The 22,767-nt window shown below is 43.4% G+C and overlaps 1 long non-coding RNA gene across 2 annotated transcripts in view; it reads left to right on the forward strand.

Moving 5' to 3' along the window:
- Positions 1–1,836: 1,836 nt before the first annotated feature.
- The window catches only part of LOC108446676, a 35,282-nt gene continuing 14,351 nt past the window's right edge, over positions 1,837–22,767 (forward strand). Inside the window, exons 1-3 of one of the 2 annotated variants that reach the window (XR_001861953.1) lie at positions 1,837–6,609; positions 7,952–8,009; positions 18,572–21,889. This is a non-coding gene — a long non-coding RNA (uncharacterized LOC108446676). Of the gene's footprint in view, positions 6,610–7,951; positions 8,010–18,571; positions 21,890–22,767 lie in introns of those variants that run through there. The other variant, XR_001861954.1, reaches the window with a different exon arrangement.

Genomic DNA, 22,767 nt, shown 5'->3' on the forward strand with positions numbered 1-22,767 from the left:
TTCAAGGTCTGCCCCTGCTGAGGCAATACCTGCAGAATAAGCAATAGGAGCATGCACCTCTGTGGGAATGAGGACTGGAAGCATTCTGGTTTGATGGCAGTGGGACATAGCCTAGATCCTCTTGGCCTTTCAGCCCCCAGTTTGTCCTGTGCTCATTCCCAGCACAGTATGTATGTGCCCAAGGGACTCTGCAGAGGAGGGTGAAGTGGAGGGGTTTGATAGTTCCACTTCTCATGGGCTACTGACAAGGATTGCCTTTCTCTCCCCCCTTCCACATCTATAAAACAACTGCTCCCATGGACTTTGAATTTCATTACTGGGAATACATTTTGTAATAGCTCCTGACACTTCTTTCTCAATTGTTAATTTAGTTGAGCTCTCTGCTGCACAGGCTAATGCTTCAGTGTGGAGGCAGTAGAAAATCATTTAATAAAACTTAACGCTGCTTTCATTTCATGGCTGTTATTATGGAATATTAGTCATTTCTGAGAATCATTCCTTGAACAGTTTGTTCTTATCATCTGTATGCATTTGGCTATCACCTCTTTGAAATGCAGCAGCATCTTGGGTGGTAAAGGAAGGCAGCTTTCATTTTGTTCAGCTGTGCATCTCAAAAGCAGTTGTGATCTTACCAAACAGGAGTTACTGTAATTTCAGCATCTTCTGTGGTAGTTCAGCATAAAAGATGAAGTTTTAGCTGAAGTTTCATGAAAGAACACCAGAATTCAAAAATTACAAGTGGTTCTCTTACCAGTGAAACTTGTTTCTCACCAAAAGTTTATGTGCTCGGTTCAGTAAAAGAAACATTTTCTTGCTGTTGGGTCAGAAATACCCTTTGCCTTCTAATCAACACGAATTGATGAGAGCTGGGAAGAGTAGACCCAGACCTTGCAAAGCTTTCTATATGTGTGTTTATATACAGGTACTGACTACACAGTTCTGCTGCCTGTTTATATGAACAAAGCTCCATGTACAAACATCCAAAACACTTTCAAGGCCAGTAATGTTTGCAGTGTAGACTGAAACCCTTTAATAATGTTTATTTCCTTCTTATACTCATTGGGTAGTAAAGACGTGTGCCATTAGTGTTTGATGAAAAATCAGTGCATTCCCACCTGTGATATTCTGTTGAAAAGGGCATAGCTCTCTCATCCAGCCACACTGCTCTCTTGGGGCAGAAAAACTTTGTGTTTTGTGTTAGAGTCTAGATCTGGGGAAAAAACAACCCTCAAACAGTTTTTAACACTTGGGAGATGTTTCAAAATACACCCTGCTTTGCCATGTTTTTTCTTCTAATCTTCCATTCTGAATGTTACGTTTTCCACTCATACAAAATCAGATTTTTGTATGCTTGATGCTGGTATGTGTTCTGCCCAAATGGCACGCAGCAGGCAGCACTACTTATACTATTTCTTTTCTATAGCTTGGGTAAATTCTAAGAACCTGATCTATATGATGATGCTGTCAGCTGCATTTTGCACTGCTGTGGTAGGACCAAACCTGGTTCACCAGGAGACACAAAGAGGTTTGGAAGGAACTCTGGGAGCAGCTGGAGCATCCAAAACACACACATTCTGGTTAAGAGTGTTTGATGGGATGGTGCTAACAGTCTCATGGATCGAAATGTCAGTGGTGAAGGAGAAAGTGCCACTCATGGTTTGTCTGTATGGTTTGACATTAACGTTTTAAGGAAAGCTAATCCCCTTTGAGCTCTGCACAAGCCCACATTGCAGGGGCTTGCTGGGGTGTTTATTGTAGCAGCGCTGCCCCACGGCAGCGAGCCAGCTGAGCCTGGCCTTATCACAGCTTTTCCCTGTGTTCCCCTCAGATGCACCATCAGTATAAACATGGGAACCCTTCATTTGCTTTCTGGTGTGTGGGCGTCTTGAGTCAACTCTCCCTGTGGGTGCCTGGCAATGATGTTTTCTTACCCTCACAGCATTCATTGTGCCTCTGCGTGAACAGCAATGTCTTCTCTGTGTAAATGAGGAGTCTGGGTGTTCAGGGGACTTTCTGAGAAGGCAGCAAACTTAACTAAAAATGAGAAGAGAGCTCTTGTTATTTTCAAGGTCATCCTCACTCAAAATTTACTTAAACATTAATTATTTGTTAAATGTTAAAAGGGCTTTTACAGAAGCGTCATGGACTCCTGAGCCAGAATTTTCTCCATCCAGGAGAAACTGGTCCTCTCCAAACTTTATCCAAGATGTATTGCCATTTCATGAGTCAGATAGCAAATCTGATGCTGTAAGAAAACCAAATCCCCTGTCACTCAATTTCAGTTAATTTCTATTTGGAGTAAGATGTGTGGGAAGAGGGAATATCTCTAATTGTCACATTTAGAAAGAATAGGGAAACTTCTGGGTGCACAGGTGTTTCTCAGGGGACAATGTAACTGGTAGGATAGCTGTGTCTGCCTGTCAAGCTGATTTCTCTCCTTACAGCCAGTGTTAAGACTTATCTCAAAGATTTGCATTCCCTCTTCCTTTCCTACCTCAACTTGAGGAACTCCCATTGTTTTCTGCTGGTGCCCAACTTGGCTTTCACCTCTTTTTCTTCACTTCATCCCCTCTGTGCTTCACAGAGCTGAGTTCACTGGGAGCAACCCAGGGAAACCTTGAGGACTTGATTCTGCTCAGACTGAATCAGAGGTTCACAGGCATCTTGGGGTTATGCTGGTTTCCATGCCCAAAATCTTGCTTCTCTCTGAGCTGTGCAGGCTGTGTGCCTGTTAGCTTGGGCACTGGAGATCCCGGATTCCCAGTGGCAGTCGGAATATCTTGAGCTGGAGTGGGATCCCTCAGGATAAATGCATATCTGTAAACATAAAATGTGAACACTGCAGTGTTATTTTAAAGGTCAGCCTGCCATATCTGTCTGTCAGCATTGAGGGTGTCTGTCTGCCTCATGTGATTTACGTGGACCAGGCTTGTGGCCAAATACTAATAATGCTGATTAAAAAAGGCTGGAGGAGGTGTATCCTATCGCTGCAAATATTGAACCTCTTATGTTTATAATCTTATTAAAAAAGGGAAATCTGGTAGGAAAAATAGGTACATATTCAATGATAGAGACTTATGGGAACTTTTAGCAATTTCAAAGCAAAACCCCACCTTTGTTGCAGCCAGACATCCGTGGGGGTAAGGCCAGCCTGTTGTTCCTACCGATGTAATACAAATGCAAATAACATAAAGATTTAAAATTCAGGCAGCTGAACTACAACCCTAAGGAAATCACCAACAAAACCATACAAGGGTTTGGTTTCTTCAGATGCTGAAAACATTCACAGGTTTTTTCTTGGGAGGAGAGAAGGGAGGATCCTCATAGAGGGTTTAAAAAATAAGAGGGTTAAAAAGCACCATGGTGGATTCTGGAAAGGGCTGTGCGCAGTTATCCATCTCAGAACTACTTATTCAACAATGGGTATCAGGGTCAGATGATTTATACATGCCAAAAATCCCATTAATGCAGACATTCTGTATTAGAAAATTCCCTTTTGCAGATAGAGATCATCAAATAACACCACCAGTAAATAGTCAACAAACCTTAGAAAAAGAGCTAGGATTAAATTCATCCATCACTAACTAGCACATCTGTAGCAAATCCAGAGAAAGAAAAAAAGAAAAGGCAGGGAAAAAAACCATCTTTATCTTCTTGTATATGTTCCTCATGTATTACTGTGCAAATGAGGGGTGAGTATCAGTATTAGAGCTGGAAGTAGAGAGAAATGGCAGAGCAGAGGCAGCATTTTCCTCATTTTGCAATGGTTCTGAGGCTTGTTGGGGGTTCAGGATATGCCTGAGGGTGCAGCCTGGCCCGTGCAGCCCCTCAGTGCTCCAGTGGGAGCTCTTAGGGTGAACTCTACCTGTTGCTGTCCATTCCCAGATCTCTACTCATTTTGAGTTCTGCCAGTGTTTATGGCAGAGGATTTTGTCTTCTCTGCATGATTTTGTGCCATGCACCCCCAGCAGCACCCAGCTCTCAGAAGCACAGGCTGTCCCAGCAGTGCTCCAAGGATTGCAGGAGGAGAGGAGAGGAGAGGCTGCAGAGGAGGCTCCTTGCTCACGCTACAGGGGTTTGAGCTCTGCCTTGTGCACCTGCACATGGACGAGGGGGCTTCCTTGAGACAGAGAGGACTGAACGAGGATTTGCACAACAGCCCCAAATGTAATTTTATTAACCTCCACTCTTGTAAAATCCAGTACAGCTCATTTGGTTCTGGGTATTTCTTCCTAGACATAATTTTTACTGCTGTAATAGTTTTGGTCTGCTTACTCACAGTGAAGTCTCTCTTTATTAGGACTTCAACGTTTGTTTGTTTCTTTACTAAATATCCCCTCGTAGGTATGGCAGCATACTGCAAAGTGTTCTTTTAAAAAATTAGACCTGTAGCCATCCCAGTAAAGGAACTAGGAATGCTTTATGGAGCAAAACATTGTTTTCATTGTGTTTTTCCAATTACTTTGTAATTCATAAGGTTCAGTAGCTCACAATGGGTCTTCCAGCCATTATTGCAAATTTGCAGAGTTCTGCTGTAGGTAAATTACAGGATAGAGAATTCCAGCAAGAAAAGAAGCTACTTCACTTTCTGCCAAGCCTTCCTTCCCCTTGACTTTCTCCTGCCTCCCTGTGTTCTCTTTGTTCTTGCTCTGGCTCCAAGGAAAGAGTTTCTGGGTACTGCTGGTGGATGCTCCAGAGAGCTTCCTGGAAAATCAGTGAGATGGGACTTGAAACACTTCCTTTCTGATCTGTGAGAGTCCTTTTCAGCTATTAGGAGGAATAACCCCACAAATTCCTATGCTCTTCAGGAAGCAGCTGCTTTTACACTGCTGCCTGCAGCAGGGACGGAGTCTGGCATCCCTGTGTCTGTCCTGTGCTGTGTTTATCAGGGCAGCTGGGATAACATGTTCCCATCCTTCCTGGGAAATTGTGAAGCTTGTGGAGAAATAAGCCTATTCATCTTTTTTTCCCCCTTCTTTTTTTCTTGATGCTCGCCATTATCTCTCCCTCCACCATCTCCTTCTCCCTCCCCATCTTCTCTGAGCTGTTTGTTTAAACAGGAACAGGCTCTTTAAACCCCCTCCCGCTGCTCCTCTGATTGTTACAGCAACAAACAATGGCCCTGTGGAGAGATCATCAGGAGCTGCTTTATCTGCTGAGGGCAGAACACCATGGTATAGCAAGTAAGCAAAAGTTTATTTGGAGGAGCACACAGTAAACAACCACCTTTGCAAACCATCTCAGCACTGCTGAGTCCTAGAGAAGAGGTGAAACCTCCGAGACCTCTCTCTATACCCCAACCAGAGTGGACTTTCATGAGTTCAGGTTCAAAGTACAGATTTGGACTTTGCTTGTCCGGACTCTGTGTGTCTGTCCATCCCTCCTGAAAGCTTCTGGCACTGTCAGACAATTTCACCAGTTTGATAGAGAGATGGTGGATTAAAGGCTTGGTTCCTGTAAGATTCACAGTGATAGATGGGCAGTGGAATCCCTCCTGCCTGAGGTGAGGAGAAGATGCCATATAGCCAGGTCTCACTAGATGCTGGAGGCTCCAGGTGGACTTTGTCAGTGACCCAGGCACAGAGAAAGCTCCCACTGAAGTTTGTACATTCCCAGACCTGAGGAAATTTTGTAGAGCTCCAGATATGGATGACAGGACTGCTTTTTGTTCTAGTTGTTATGCAAGTTTCCAAAACACTGCACAATGTCCTGATGAAATCGATACAACTTGCCATGAGGCTTCACTGGCCGGTGCAGAAGATCCATGGAGGTAATGGATGGGAAAGAGGTGCTGGATCACCAGGAAGAAGAGAGACTTTGAACAGGAGTGAGGGCAACAGTGAGAAAAGCACAGGATTATGGCAGTGGAATATTTAAAATTGATAGAGGAGAGTAATTATGACTGGTCCAAGTGAAGGTGGCTCAAGGCAGGCTCTGAGGCGGAGAAGGGTGGTTATGTCGCAGCAGATGTCAGAAGAGAATGGGAATACTCCTTCTGTTTCATCACATTTCTCAGGAACAAACAGAGGGTAAGACAATGCTGACATCTTCGAGGAAGGATTGGAAGCTGGAAAAGCATTTATTGTCTACAAAACTTGAAAAACAAAAACTATCAGGTGAAAACTGATCTATTTCACCTACTTGCATCTTGAATGTCTAGAATTTACAAAACGTTATCTAAGAAGGTGGGTCTTCCTTGATTGCTTCTAGTCCTGTTCACTACCAAAGATTAAACCTTTACAGACTTGGGCTGGAAACCTGACCAGAAATTGCTGATGAACCAAAATAAAAATGGGGGAAGCTGAGTAACCATAAACCAGCTGTGTTAAGTGTCTGTCTCTGAAGACTCGTAAAATCTATTTTGGAAAGCTCAGCTGTAAGTTTAAACATCAGGGTAGATTTAAGTAACTCAGCTTATTTTACAGGTGTTTTAAAGCAGCCTGGAAAAGAACAGGAGGATTGCTCACGTTGCTGAAGGTCTCCAGGACAGGACACACTGTCTCTCTCCTGTGCTAGTGTAGGGATGTGCCACGAACCCTGCAGCACTCAGATGCTTTCTGGGCACTCAGCCTGTGGTGGATGAACAAGAGAGGAGTCCCTGCCAGTGGGGTAAGGGCTGTGTTACCACTGTCTTTTATATTTACAGAAACATGACATTCTGAGCAAAGAACAAAGCTCACATGATAGCCCTTTCTTTTTCTCCCTTGGATTTTCAGTTCTCATTTATTCTTTAGTCCTTAGAGAGGGATCTGTGTATTTACTGGAAAAACTCTGGCCCTTAATCAGAACAGCTCAGCTAATGACAGTAAATTTGACAGCTGTATCCATGAGATGTTGTGGTTATTTATTACAGGTTCTCTGATAGCAAAATGTTTGGATAACAATAATAATAATTAGAGGCACTTAATCCCTTTTTGTTGTACTAACTGCTCAGGGCCGCATGCTACAGGATGTGAACAATTGTTCATACTGCATGAAGCTGAGTTTGAATACCTTTCTGGGTGAACCATATTTATTTTAAGATAACACAGCTTTTCACTCAGCAATTCCACTGATTATCTCAAACATATGCCACATACTGTCATCCCAAAAGGTTAAATCCTAACTCCTACTTATTCTTCCCCCAGGGGATGTCAGCATTGAGATGCAATGTTTCAGTAGAGTCTGCTCCCGAGCAAGCTGTTTAAATCCCTCTGCAGATCGGGAATATCCATGGTTATTATGGGTTCCCAAGGGCCAGATCCTGAAATGGGAAGGTATTTCTGGGGTAGGGCTGTCTGAGAGGAGGCTGTCACCTTTGCTGGGTGGCAGCCCAGGCTTTAGCTCACTACAGTGCATTGCAAGCAGCTGCCTGCTAATGATAATTCTAATTACTTTGAACATCTTTCCAGACCAAAGCAGGAGCTGTACAGACCTCAGATAATTCACATGTTCATGTGTAGGGCTGTGTGGAGCAGCCCAGTCGGTGCTGTTGTCCAAGGGGGCTGTTGATACGTCCCTTTGGAGCACAGCCCACCCTGGAGTGCAGTCTGCCATCTCAAGACAGCACACGGAGGTAATGAGGCTTTGTAAACATGTTTCCACCTACTGAAAAGGAATTTAAGTGTGGTTGTAGCGCCTCTAAGATGAGGGTGACACTGCTGTTGTAAAGATAGAGTGGTCATCACCAGTGTGTTGGTTGTAGCAGCATTTGGTTGCTAGCAAATCAAAAGATACTATGTATTGAACATAATCATGTGTCTAATTACAAATATTCTATAAATTAAGACTTTCAGTTCCAGTGATAGCTTTTTTTCCTAAATGAAACCCTTGAGATAAAAAATAATTATCCTGATGTAGAAAATGTACCATGCTGTTCAACACACTATTGAAAACTTTCCTCACCCTTTCAGTAAGATGTAATCTACAGAACACACCATAATATTCCTTTTCTCCATTTTATCACTGACAGGTGGATAATAGAAATGTTCTGGACAGTCAGAGTGCTGCTGGAGATGACATATGAGAAGGTGAGTGAGCAGCTCCATTCCTTCATGACAGATCTCCTCTGCAGGACCAAGAGGCAGATTTAAACTCCCTGCTGACTGGTTCTGGCCAGGAAGAGTATTTGAGAGTATCTACTGCTCAGTATTCAGCACATCAGCATAACACAGGTTTTTCCTATTCATTCTGGAAGAGGGAGAATGATTGCTCCACACTGCCCTGTGTTTGCAGGTTTGTATCTATTCAGGGCCAAAGTGACATGAGCACAAACTCTGTCAGGTTTGTTTTTATGAGTTGTCTGAGCACAGGCAGTTCTTTGGTGAAATAACTGCTTTTCAGCTATTTGTCTCAAGTCTCACTTTCAAAATTTGCCTGTTTTTCCAGCAAATCACTTCTGGAGTGCATTTGAAGAGGGCCTAGCTTCTAGTTATGTGCTTAACAGTTGAGATCGAAGAACCTTTGCGTGTGCTCTCTTTTAAGCATTAAAAATACTGAATCCAGAGCTGGGCAGGGAGCGGTAAGGAGAACAGGAGACAACCCTGGAAGATTGAGGCAGTTGATCTAGTGCTGGAAAAGTGTTCCCAGGTGTCTTCCCAAGGAACAAAATCTGACAGTGTGGCTGTTCCCTGCTCCTGGAAAAGCTCCCTGTGTGTCCAGCACGGAGCCACTGTGCAGTCCTTAACTTGTTAACGGGCCATGGATTATCAAGGTGAGGTTCCCTGTGTTTCAGGATTGTGAAACATGCCTAGAAACACACTTTTTGTGTAAAAGTTTGGCATTAACCTCTATCCTAGACATAGTTAAGGATGGCTTAGGAAGTTTTTCACATGCTGACAAGATGCCCTAGGCAGTAACCTGGCCCTGGCTGTGCTGCTGCCCAGTCACACCAGTGACAGCTGGGTGGCTGCAGACAGCATGGGGCACTTGCTGGGCCTAGCTCTGCTCTCCAGCTTGGCATAACATCACTGCTGGAAGGTGTAAGGCTGCAGTGGAACAGGTTTGGAGAGGCTGCAGAGCTGTGCAGGGAAGTGGAGGGACACAGAGCTCTGTCCTGGTCCGTGGGTGGTGGCCTGTGCCCCCAGGGAGCTGTGCCCATGTCCTTGAGTCAAGGTGTGCCCATGCAGAACCCCGGGCGTGGGCTGAAAGCAGGCAGCTCTGGCACTTGCATACACCTGATTTATCTGGCCATGCAAGGGTTTGCTGGGACTTGAGTGTGGTCACCAGGTCATGCTGTGTTTGTGGTTATTGCTATTTTTGTTGGAAAAGCAGAACTGTCGTGTCTCATTCGGGTAATGCCTTGCAAGCCTCAAATTGTATTTGAAATCCATGGTGAAAAGCGGTTCAAAATTCTGTGCTCAAGTGTATTCTGTGTCCTAGAAACTGTTAAACCCTTTCATGTAGTGACAGGAGGTTAACATATCTGCAGAGAGAGAGAGACCGCTGCTGGTTTAGCAATAGATTAGTTGAAGTAAAAAGCTAAAGGTCTTCTCTATGTGTTTTAACCCCCTAAAGGCAGTTAGAAGTTGGGATATCTAATCTAAAAGGACTGGAACAAGTGTTTAATAGCCTGAAGGCGAGGGTCAAAATTCAAAACCGCCAGCATTATGATGTTTCCAAAGAAGGTGGGGAAAAATCAGATTCCCCAGTGCCAGCAAACAAACATGGAGGATAACAGAACGTGCTGTGTAGAGTGTAAACTGTGTGCCTCAGCTACAGGGCAGAGGGTTTTACTTACAGCTGATATGTACAAGAAAGAGAAATTAGGAGGCATTTAGATTTTGGGTCCAGTAAATGCTAAGGAAATGTGTTTAACTAATGCATCTCTTTTACAAAAACAGTCCCGATGCTGTTTTCAGCTTGTGTCAACAGGTTGTTCACAATTACGATCTGTTAAAACGAGACCCAAAGCAGGATCTTTGATGCTTTCTGATCTGTCCTCACCAGGCTGGAAAGGACAAACCAGCTGCAGACATTTGGGCAGCCTGTCTACCTTTAGGTTTTGATATGTTGATTCTGGGTCTTTTTAAGAAAATTATTTTTTATTTGGAGCATTCCCATTTCATCAATTCTCTGTTAGCAGATGGGAAGGGAATGAGAATTATTCTGGCTGCACACATTGCACCTAACACTGGACATTTGGTACCACCCAAGATTTTCTTCAAATCTAAACTAGGTTAGTCTTGTACCTCCTGAGCAGACAGTGTGTCTCAGAACAGTAAAGTCCTAACTTGTTATGTTTGATAAGACCTGAGCTTGTTGCAATATGAAATAGAGTTTCATGAGAAGGGGGTGTGCTTCTTTCCAACCGAATGGGGTCCCCTTGTTGTGCATAATCCTTTATTAGACCAGCAGAATTATGGTACAAAGTCAATTTAATTTCCCACACATAATGAAGACAAGCACCCACAACAACTTGGAATGTCTCTTTGGCAAGTAAATATTTAACTTTTGAATGCATATATTTGCTTGTTGTTAGAAGATACAGAATTATTCCCTGGGTGTTATAACAAAATTAAAGCAGCACAGCCATGGTGTACTTGTACAGTTCATTTGTAATTGCAGCAAGAGAGGGGAAAAACAGAAATTTCATTAGGGAGAGGCAATCTTTTACACAGCTCCTGTGATAAAGGAGATCCCATGTATAGGATGAACTCTATGAAGGATCTGGGCACAGGATGTTGAGTTTCGTGAACATCCACTCCATGGCTTACATCAGCATTTGCAAAAGCTGCAATGAATATTTCCACTTGAATACAAATGAATTATCAAGGATGCAGATGTCAAATTTCGTGGGGATATTCTGTACAGTCATTACAATGCACACAGGTTTTGAAGCATCTAGATCTCAGGATGCTATATGAGCAGAACAGAGTGATATAGCTCATTGCCTCTGCAGAAGGTCTCGTGAAAACCAAAATGAATAGCTGAAAGAAATATTCTTACTAGGGGAAAAATGGGTGTCATAAATTTTGCTAACAGAATTTTAAACAGGGATACACTGGTTATAGATTTCAACACCACCCCCCCACCTCTGCTTGAGCAACAACTAAATCTTCCTTCCCTTTCAGCAAAGTCCTGTTAAAACAACCCCATTCCAGCAGTAATGCTGACATCCTGATCCTGCTGATGCATGGGAGTATTCTCAAGGTCACTGCAGTCACTAAAAACTCTTACTGATGTCGGTTGGAATTTGGGGTTTCCTTATCCTTTACTAATGTAAAGAATGTGATGTTGGTGTAAACCACCATGGCACCAGGGAGACTGGCTAAATGCACAGAAATCTTAGGAGACAGTCATTCCTCTTTTTCATGCAGCCATGCAGAACGTGTTACCAAATCTTCTAGATCCATTTTCAATGATAGGCAAAAACCTTGGAAAGCTTGAGGAGCAGGGTAACGAGAACCTCATGATGCTCACTGAGGTGAAACATAGCCAGTCCTGCCCTGGGGACACACCAGCCCCATGGGTTGGGGAATGACAGCTCAGGGAGCTCTGCAGAAAGGACCCAAGGGACCTGAGGCACTGCAGGTGTATTTAAGGTGGGGACACCTGCCTGTGTGTTGGGCTGTTCAGGTGCAGTGTGGCCACAGGTCAGACTTCACTCGGGACTTGTGAGGCTGCATCTCACAGCTGGAAAATTGCGGGTTTGGTGTATCCCAGGGCCACAGAGAGGTCACCAAGGGGGAGCAAATCCAGCAGAAAGTCAATGGGATGTTCAGGAGAGTGCAGCATGTGATATATCAGGAGAGGCTATGAGGGCTGGGTTTACTTATCCTGGAGAAGATAAGGGGGCATCTAATCACTGTCTACCATTAATGGAAAGGGACTGTATAGATGATGGATTCAGACTCTGCCACAGTGTGCTGCAAAATCACAAGGCAGCGGTCATGCATTGCAGCAAGGGAAATTCCTTCTGTTTGTATAAGGAAAAAAATCATCAGAATGAGAGTTATGCAGCACAGGAACCATATTCCTTGGAGAGGCTGTGGGCTCTCCATCCTTGAGATTCATCAGGAGAGAGCTGGCAAGGCCCTCAACAGCCTCCCTTAGCATAGAAGTTGTCCCAGCTTTAAACAGGAGGCTGAACTGGAAGCATTCGTAGGTCCCTTCTCACCTCAGTTATCCTCTGATTCTCTGACTTTACTTCAGGAAGTTGCTAATACCTGTGAAATTTGGTCCTACCATGAAAAAATGGTTGTTAGTATGGCACTCCATCCTTCAGTAAATATGTTCCATGTGGATATTTATAGTCCTGCCTGCTTCCTTCAGTGAGAACAGAAAGTTCTTCCTCCCATAAGCTTTGTACAGCTGCCAGGAGAGATGGTGGAAGCCTTTCCTCCCCTCACCTACTGTGGATGTTCATTGGTTTCAGTTCCACAGCCCCTGCAATATCCAAGGATCTGTGTAAGTGTTTGAAAGGATCTAATTTAAAAAGAGAACTGTCTCTTCTAGGCAGTGCTAGTATCCGTGGGTGAGTTTGATTGGCTTGCAGACCGTGTGTTGGTTTCAGGGACAAGAATAAAAAGAGGAAAAAGCCAGTTTCCCATCTGCTCACTGAGCTGCTCCCATCCTTGGGGACACATGTATGTCTTGTGTCCTGGAGCCTCTCTGACAGTGCTGTTGGGTGGTTCCAGGCAGATGTGGGGGAAAACTCTCCCCTCCTTCTCACTGCCCTTCCTGTTGATCCCTGTGTCCACCCTGGAGCAGTGCCCAGACTGCCCATGGAGCCTTGGGCAGCTGGCTCAGCCCGCTGGATCCTGGTAGCCTTGGGGGTGAAATAAAAGGGAATTGCTTGGACACCAAAAGCTTCCCAGAGATGCACCTGCTATTTGTGAGAACTCTTCCCTGATGATGAGTCTGGGTGCAGAGCAACAAGAAATTCTCAGGAAGGTTGGATTTCAATGGGGATGACTCTTTTTCCCTGCCAGCATTTCTCTCTCAGCTGTGTTCTCTCTAATGAAATTGCCCATTCAGCGCTGGGTTTGTAATTTAAACTGAGTGCTATAGATTAACAGTTGTTGCTGCTTTATTATTGAAATGAGAGTCATGGGATCAATTTAACTGTTTCTGGCTTCATTATTTGCTTAAGACAATAGACTCATCTCTGCAAATTCTATTGCTTTGTGGGTATTTTTAGCTTAATTATCATAGATATTAGCAACAATCAACAAAGATTTCTTAGGTGCATGTGCTTGCTCCTTGGAACACTAGTTTTTTATAGATTTTGTACTTTTAGCTTGTCTTCCTTTTTTGTAGTCAATCCAGTCTGCTCTCAGAAAAAAGCAACCAAACAGGAGCACAACAACAAAAGGAAAACCATACAGCTTACTTTGCAAAGACTTAAATGTTTTCCTAGTAGCTTATTTTCAGAATTAAAGGCATAGTGAAGGTTGTGTCTTCTGTTATACATGTAGCTAAATATTCTGGCCATTGAGCCTGTGTAGGTACAATGGGGACTTCAGCTGGTTTTGGGTGGGTGGTATTTAAAATAGTTCAGAATAAATCAAAAGCTCACTTTGAACTCACTTTGAGTGAGCTTTGACTGATTCCAGGTTTCCCTGGCTTAGCAGAGTATCAAAAGATAAAGGCAGGCCTGGTGCTCCAATGTCTGCACCCAGGTGCAGCAGGTTTGTCCCTTCCAGCCTGGCCAGGTCCTGAGGCAGAGATTAGTGCCTCCAGTGAAGGGAGTTAGAGTTAAGTTCATTCGACCTGGATTGGCATAAAAATCTAGCCTAGGGTATTGCCAACAAATTTTTTTTTAAAAAATCTTTCAGTATAATTTCCTAGACTCCTAAATCATACACTCACCTATGGCTGATAATTGGATTAATGTCCCCCAGCTGGCTTAGAGCAGGGGGAGCAGGTGTCAGGGGAATGTGCTCTTTGTCCACTGAATACACAGAGTTTTGGATCCTGGCATGATTTAAAGGTTCTTGGACAACTTTATGCAAAATATGTGAACAAAAGTCTGTCCAGTGGATTGAAGGACATCTGGATGCCCCAGCAGAACAAAGAAACCAATCTGCAGTTTTGTTTACACCACGCCTTCCATTTAAAATATCGCAGGAAAAAGTCTCATTAACTTTCTTAAGAGTGCCAGTAAAGGGACTAGACAGCTTCCTGCACTTGAAGTGTCAAAAAAGCAATTTTAATATCCAGTTTCATATAGCATAAATATGTTTATCTTCCAGTCAACATTTTACTAACCATTTAGATTATTTCTACATACATTAACCATAATTGCTGAAAACCTCTTAGACTGCTTTCAAACTGCATCCCTCACAAGATAATATTCTAAGAAGTTTTTCTTTTTTAAATAAGCAGAATTATCATTATGTCACAGGCTTTTGTACCTCGTCCTCTCTCCCTCTTTTTTGCTTTTCCCCTTCTCCCCAAACAGGTAAGACTGTAGGAAAGCAGGGCTAATTTTATATCCATTTTAGCAGATGACAGACCAGTAAAAGTCTAGTGGAGAGTGCTGTGGCAGCTCTGTTTTAGCATTGCACCTCAAATCTTGTAGGACTTACATGTGTTACTTAGGTGATTGGATATTCTGCTGCATTCAGGCTAAAGTATTTTGCCCAAGGATGCCAAGAATAATTAAAAATGCATACATAAAATCGGGTTCAATGCCACTTGCATTGGAATGTGCTCCTAATTTCTTTAGTTTTAACTTACTGGTTCAGATTTTGGACATCTTTCTGGAAAGGTGAGCTTTGGCATGTGTCCTTATCAAATGAAGCCTTCCTGACTACATTTTTGATGTTCACACAGAGGTCAGTCACAGGCAGGAGGCAAAAGTACATGTGTGGCTTTTTGCTTGATAGGTTTCTTTAAAGGTGAGACAGAGGGATGCCAGATGGTGTACGTGTGCCACATGTTGGGGTTGGTGGCTAAATACAGCAATCCAGAGGCAATCCTGGTGGGAGCTGGGACCCAGCAGATGGACAGTATGGCTGTCCCCATGTCTGGATGTTGAGCAGTGCCACGCTGGAGTGGTGGCTGCCCCCTTCCCCCTGGGATGGCTCCACACACAACCTTCCTCTGCAGGCTGCCACCACCTGCTTTCACATTCTCCAGCATTTTGCCTGCAGAAGAGAGCCTCTCTTCTTGAAAATAACACCACCCAACATTTAATGAGGAGATTTAGCTTTCCTTTGATAAGACCATGGTAGTAATAGAGTTTGCCTGCCTGAATAGTCTCATGGCACAGGCAGAAATTCCAATATTTCCTTCTTCAGCATTATTTGACCAACTAAAAATTCAAGCCAAGGATTGCTTGTACTGAAAGAATACAAATAGGTTTTTTCTCACTATCAGAACAAAGAGATGCATGCACATCTGTAGGTGGTATGGAAATGAGTGTTTGTGAGTCTATAACTGCAGGAAATAAATTGCTCCCAAATGATTGCTATTTTTTCTGCTATGTCAGTTTAGCATATCCCAATTCTGAGAGATGGTAAAGAAGACTTCTCAAGTAGAAGCTTCCAGTGAGACCATGGGGTCTGCACAAAATAATGGCAGACCAGAAAATTGAAAAAATATGTGTTTTAGTAAATACTTCCTTATGGAACAAGTGCTGCAGTGAGCTAATATTCACCCCACCTGAGGTGGCTCTGCAATTCACACCACCCCTGTACAGAGTGATACACCCCTTGTATCTCCCAAATCTTCTGCTGGTGAGCTCCACAGGCTGTTCCTATCTCCTGATATGCTGTTCTTTTGCTGTGCTGGGCATAGATGTTGCCCTTCTGTGTCACCTTGGAGCCAATTAATAGAAATTTTCAGCGTGTCTCCACTGCACATCTCTCCTTTCTTCAGTTGTTTGGTTGTAGCCATGACTTTGCTTCTTGAAATAAATATCCTGCAAGTTACTAACCTGTCTTCCATCATCTGAAGGCAGATTTTTCATCTAGACTCTCTGAGGATGTCTGAAAGGAGTTCCAAAGGCTCCGTGTGCTGGGGAGAAGGTGGCTCTTTGCACGTCACAGAATTTTTGGGAGCAATACTAACTCATTCACATCTTGGTCGAATTAGCATTGACTAAAGAGGTGACAGAAACAAAAGACTTTCTCTTACAGCCATAATTCAAACTCTGGCACTCACTGATTTGGATAAAAAGCTTTGTTTTTGTAGTAAATGCTCTCCTGTAAGAACCCATTGTTCTATCAGGCAAACACTGATTTAGAGCTCTAAATTCAGTCCATGGTCTGAGATTAAAACAAATAATTTCTGTACTACTACTTTGATTTCATCTGCCATGAGTACAGACCCCTCAAGTCCTTGCTGTGATTCCTCTCGGGTTCTATATCAAACACCTGCCAGTAAAGCCAGCATGGTGGGGTTTTGAATACCACAATTCTATACAGGACATAGATTAGGACTGCACAATGAGATATGTTGATGCCACTGTGTGATGATATTTGATCAGTGTGGATGTTTTTGTTCTTTTTATGGTGCATGGATTGTGTGAACTGAAATAGAGCCTTTCAGCAGTCCTGGCCCACACAGCCAGAAACCACAGCCAGGGGAAAAATTGTGCTCTTTGCACCCAGCAAGGTCAGGCTGCAAGAGGGAACACACACTGGGTGCTAACTCAGCTGGCCCCAGTGGAGGAATGGAGAACTTGGAGAACAAGAAATAGTTTTTGCCTCTTGTTAGCAACCCCTCACTGCACACCCTCCTCCATTCTTACTCACAGTCTGCTCTGGTTGTGTTGGGATGGAAGATTTTCCACATAATTACTTAATGAAGAAGGAGAAGAGGATCCCTACTGATAATTTGAGTGCAGGTACAATAAAATTAACAGTGTGGGACATATGGGGTGGCAAGCCAGGTATGATTATTTTCCATTAGCCAAGCACACCTCTTCCCTGATGAAAGTGGCTATTGCATGGCTCCTGCTAGATCCAAGGAAAACACATCTGTCCTCTTTGTCCAGGTAGTTTGTAATGTGCTCTGGGATTTTCTGAGGTGAGAAGAGTGTTTGCCACTGCTGTTCAGCTGAGAAATGTTTTAGGAAGCAATTACCATCTGCCTACTGTCTGAAGAGTGAGAAAACCAATAAGTTCTGGTAAGGTAATGACCACCATTTCAGGTCACAAGTTTTCAATCAAACCTTGATTGAGATGAGGAAACCGTGAGGGACCATTTAACATGGCAGTAACTCCAGATACAGCATCTTCAATATCCAGCTGAAGCCAGTGGCTGTCCTATTTCCTTCCTGTACCAGCATCATCACCAAGATGATCTCTGCTCTCTCAGCTTTCCTGCAGTGAGGATCCTTTGTCCTCAGTGATTCACGGGTGGGTCAGTGTTCTGTGGGACAGAAGTTTTGCTGTTGTGATTTATCCATCCTAGACTGTTGCCAATCACTGCAGTCTCAAGGCTCCTTCAGCAAGGACAAAGGACTTGGCCTTTGGTCCCACAAATACATTTGCTTACTGGAACTGGGTTATTATCCCATAAAACCTTTCATCCTGTTAATGAAGAAAGCATGAAGCATGTCAAATAGACAGTAATTGATATAAGCTGAATGCTGCAGCCTGGCCTGATAGCAAATGTTCCAGCCTACTTTATTTTCAGAACTATCATCCTAAAAAATATTTATGGATAGGAGGATTTTCCTACTCTTTCTAAGGCTGGGAAGTAGGTGGCTGATACAATCCTACCCATTTGTTTTCAAATAGTTATTCATCATCGGATGGCTTTCTCAAAGGGATATAGAAACATCCTTTGCTCAGGACTGCAGAGAAAGCCAAGACAACAACAGCATGTTTGTTTTTGCCTGGCTCATTTGTTGCTTACAGTTTGTCTGTGCATTTGGGAAGGCAAGGTGAATTTAAATGCAAAGCAGCAGAGAAATCCACTGAGAGGAAGAATCCACTGAAGCCATTACCAACAAGTAGAATAATTGATGGTCGGAGTCGGAAAAGAAAGTGCACGTGGGACTTAACGACATCTTGTCTTATTTTTGGGATGGTAATTTTCAATTGCCAACACTTGAGCATGACTGGGATAGGGTACAACCAGACAGCTTCTGCTTATCAGGAGAGAAAAATTCCAGAGGCTCAGCACTGATGGCTCAAAGCAGACCCAGCTAGCCCAGTGCTTGCTGCTCTGCTTCTGACCTTAGAGAACTGCTCTGTGCTGAGAGGCTTGGGTCTTAGAGTGGTGTGTGCTTATCTGAACTTCTTCCATGTGCTGAAAAACAAAAGAAATGGTTCTTGACAAGGGGATGGGAAAAGCCAAATGGTTCTCTAAGTTTCTAATTTATATCCCAATGCCAGCACCAAGTACCATCTCCAGCACTCTGGGCACCCACTATCCAGCAGTAGCTACTTACACATTGCAGGGAAGTTATTCCTACAGCCTGGCTATGGAATCAGATCAACACACTGGGGGTGTTAAAATGGGTGTAGTTACTCTACTTTACTAGTGCAGAAGGTCTGGTCCCCTGACCTGAGCTCTTTAGGTGCTTTGAGGTTAATACCACTGATTTCACTGTGGTGGAAAAGCACAACAGCAACAGTATTAGAGCTTCCAAGTGACAAAGAGCTGTTGTTCATTGCAAAACTTTCTGTTGCAGGTCATAAAGCTCAAGTGGAGAAATGCTTTCTCAGGTGATCATTCACTTTTTGCTGCTAATTTTCAATATTAAGAATCATCTTGGCCACGGTTAATAATGTTGAATGATGTGTTATTCCATCCAATGGGATAAGATGCAAGAGATACAATGACTTGGAGTGAGCTGAAAAATGAAGGGGAAGAGCTGAACCAACCAGAACTTTACAAATTCGCCTTATGATAATGAATACCTGCTCCCTTCCTTCTCAGAGGAATCAATTCAATTTTCCATCCTGAGGAGCAAAGAAAATGCCAGTCCAATAGACTTTTAGTGTGGATTGGCTGAAACCACAAAGAAAGAAAAATTGTCTGAGAGTCCACGTGAGAGCAAGAGCAGCTCCCATTCTGCATCTTAATGGCAGAAGAAAATGACCAGCAATTCTGCAGCAGATTACAGGGTCACATCTCTCATTACTGTGGGGAATGCAGAAGGCAGAACACATAACTACAGATACCACAGTACTGTCTGTTTCTCAAAATGCTTCTGCTTTCATTGCCTTTTTTTTCCCTTTATTTTTAATAGCAATGGAATATGCTGAACTGCAAATGCTGTTACTTGCTGTATTTTTCCTCATTCCTGGAGTTATACATTCATTTCTGTCTTGTAAAAATAACCTGTTTATTCCATTTCTAAGTTCTGCATGAGACGGTTCTCATTTTCCTCATTCCCTGTGGTTTTATCACAACTGCCTGCCCACCTATGTGCTTTGTCTCAGCTACAGAGTTTTCCTTTTCCAGAAAGCTGCCAAGCAGGTCTCTCCAGCAGCAGAGAAATGATGGTCAGTGCAGAAGTCTCTTTGTGCTGAATTAATTGCAAGCCTCCCTACTTAATTCAGGGAAAGCAGTATAGTGCCCTAACTTATCCTGGGTGATTTGGGGGCTCATTTATTTCTCTGGTTGTCTCCAGTCAAAACAGATGATTGTGTGCTCTGTGCTCCCACCTCCTGCATCTCACCCCACCCCGGTCCCCGCAGGTTGTGCCAGCCCAGCCCATCTGGGGGTGGGGGGGCTGCAGCCCTCACCAGGGACCAGGAGAGTTTCAGCAGCAACCAGGCTGGTCACCAGTGCCAGGGGATGGGCAAACCATGCTGCTGTAGCAAAGCAGACTGAGGATGGATGGCCAGAAAAATGCACTTTCCACTCAAAAAGGTTCCAAAGCCCAGGGATATGTCATTAAGGGGTGGTGGAATTTTTATAGGATGGCCAAGCATGTCTCAGCCCCATGGGGGCCATAAGTCTTGGAGTTGGAGGGTGGGCTGGCTGCCCCCACTTGGCAAGCTACCTGCTTTTCCACAGCTGTACAATTTGGTTTCCAAAAATAAATGTAATTTTATTACGGGCTGCCTTATCATTGCTCTAATATTTTCCATTGAGAGCCTGAAAAATTGAATTACTGAGCATCCTCTAAATCTACCACTCCTCACACAGCTCTGGTCTCTTCTGAACTCAACCAGAGCCATCAGCTCTTGGGCAAGCATGTGCAGATGGATCCCTGGAGTATCTGTAGGACACATTTATGAGTAATTACCTATCATCTAGAAGGTTACAGAGCAGCAGCTTAAGTGTGACCTGCCTTCTGCATTTACATCCAAGTCAAGACTAAGAAACATCTCTAGCAGATGGGAAAACTCTCCAGCCTCTCAAAGCTTCTCCAAGATGGATTATTTACTATCTAGCACCTCTCAGAGCAATGAGAGTTTATCCAAGTCAGTTGCTCCTACGTCTACTTACTCTGTCTTGTTATTCCATAAGGATCCCAATCAGGATTCATCAAAATACTGAGTGAGAAACTAGCCAGCATAAGGGTTTTAGTTTTTTCACCTATTTTGTGACCTATTTTTTCATTTGTACGCTGCTAGAAAGTTGCATGCTTGGTTTTGACACCCTGTGTGTGACACATGCAGAAATGTTTCCTGACCAGTTTATGCCAGAACCTTTCAGTCCCTGGGCTGTCTAATGCTGCTTTCACCCTGCTTTTTTGCTGTTCTCAATGCAGGACTGTCCCACACCAGGCAGACAAGTGGCACAGTCTCTCTCTGACCTGCAGGACAGTGTTGGGAAGGTGACAATCTTTCCTTAGGACCTGTTGGGACACTCTCTATTAACCTCACCAGGAGCTTCACACACATCTCAACATGTTTGCTCTTCTATCTGCAGTACTCTTTTTTATGCCACTCTGGCAGAGAGCAAAAATACAAGCTTAGAATTGTTTGGCTTTGGCTGGTTTTGGAGATTCAATCTGGATGCTGATCTGAAATATCCTTTAGTGTGGAAAATACAGCTGCTGTGAGTACAGAAATTATGTAACCAGATGAGTGAGTTTGTGGTGTTTCAAGGGACCACTCTAGACAGAAAAGGTGGCTGTGGTTCCTGGGGCAGGACATGCACATTGCTCAGTCCCTGTGGCTTCACTCTGAGCTGGCCTCAGTCCACACCTACGCTTCTTGTTTGTTGTTTGCTTCTCCCAACTGCAAAGAAGTCACCCAGATGGAAATCACTTGTCTGTCTCTCTGTGAACAAAACAAAATCTTTTGGGGGGTTTCCATCCAGCAGTCTAAAAGCCTGGCACAAATTTGGAAGCACAGAGGAATTTCTTGAATTGCAACTTTCTAACAACCTTTTCCAAAACTCAGAGGTTGAATTTGGCCTGAGCTTTAGAAAATACCCAGGCAAAATCTTGTTATGCGCAAAGAGTTTCACTTTCCTTTAAACCAACAAGAAAAAAAGACGGAAAAGCTGACAGAGCTGGCTCAGTGATTCCACCCCAAGACCTCTGTTGCCTCCTCCCTTTCTACGTGGAGCACCTTGAGACTACACATTCAGAGATTTTTGGGAAATTTATGAAGAACAAGTGCTATGGAAATCTTATCTCATAAATTTGGTTTGTTTATTTTCTTTAAATCAATCAAAGAGTTCAAACAAACCATGCACATCTTTGCAACACCAAAGTTAAACACATTTTAGAGGTGGTGGTATTCATGGGAAGCAAAACTTATAGGAAATTATATGAACTCTTTCCAACTGTAACCCCTATTTTTTCCCCATGTGTCATGAAGTCATTGATTCTTTAGAATTTCCCAAATGTATCCAGAGTAAAAGCAGTGCCTTGCAGTGGGTTTGACACTATTTTCGCCACGGTCAAAGTGAAAGCTCCCATTGTCAGCAGCAAAACCCTGGAGGGAATGTGCCAGCCAGGAGAGATTAAACGTCCTTTGTATTGTACAACAAAAAGCGTTGTAAGGTTGATTACAATAAAAGCTTTCCAAAGTGGCAGCACTGGGTTCCTTCTCCTTTTTCATCCTCTTTTTAAGCTGTTATAAAAAGAAATAACATTTCAGCAAAGTGAATGGTCATTCAGTGCTCAGGATAAAATGTACATTCTTTCTTCAGGGACAGAGAGCGACCATTGCAGTCCCTGGGGCTGAGGGGTGGAGCCGGGTCTCTGGCAGAAGGCTGTGCTGCTGCCTTCAAAATGGGGAAAATTACCTTCAACCCTGATGTTGTTTTGAGGTCGGACAGGCTTATGTCAAACTTCCCAGTCTCTCCAGAAGGCAGTTTCATTAATGTCACTAATTAACATTATGACATTAATGTCACTTCATTAATTAAGATTCAGCAATTTGATAGGGGTGACAGGACTTTTGAAGAGTGTCTATTTGTTTGTGGCTTTTATTCAGTTTTTGCAATATGCCTAGTTTAAAGTCAGAACACTGAGAACTGAGAAATAATCCCAAATATACTCACTGCAATTTGAAAATCTTTCAGACACCTCCAAGCAGCTAGAATTAGTCAAAGCTCTGCTTAGATCTTGTAAAATCCTGTCCTGTTAGTGGGTAAGACCTTGTTTTCCTGGGACAGACCAGTGAGATGGGATCCCATCCTATGCTTAGAGCATTCAGAATGGTGCAGAAGTGCAGAAATGAATAGCACAGATTGTTTATTCTTTTTGTCTTCAGTTGACCTCAAGAAATTAAATGAAATTTTCTTTTGTTTACCTGGGGAATTCAAAGTAAAAGTCAGAAAATGAAAACTGAAAGAGTCTTCTGCCCTGTTGGAATTAAATACATGACCTGCAATTCCCAGCCATCACCAGCACACCTCGGGTTAATGCAGCTCTGTGCTTATCCAGTTAGGAAAGAATGGGGCAACAAACAGGAT

Source organism: Corvus brachyrhynchos, unplaced genomic scaffold, assembly GCF_000691975.1.
Source record: "Corvus brachyrhynchos isolate BGI_N302 unplaced genomic scaffold, ASM69197v1 scaffold5, whole genome shotgun sequence".
Classification (NCBI taxonomy): Eukaryota; Metazoa; Chordata; class Aves; order Passeriformes; family Corvidae; genus Corvus; species Corvus brachyrhynchos.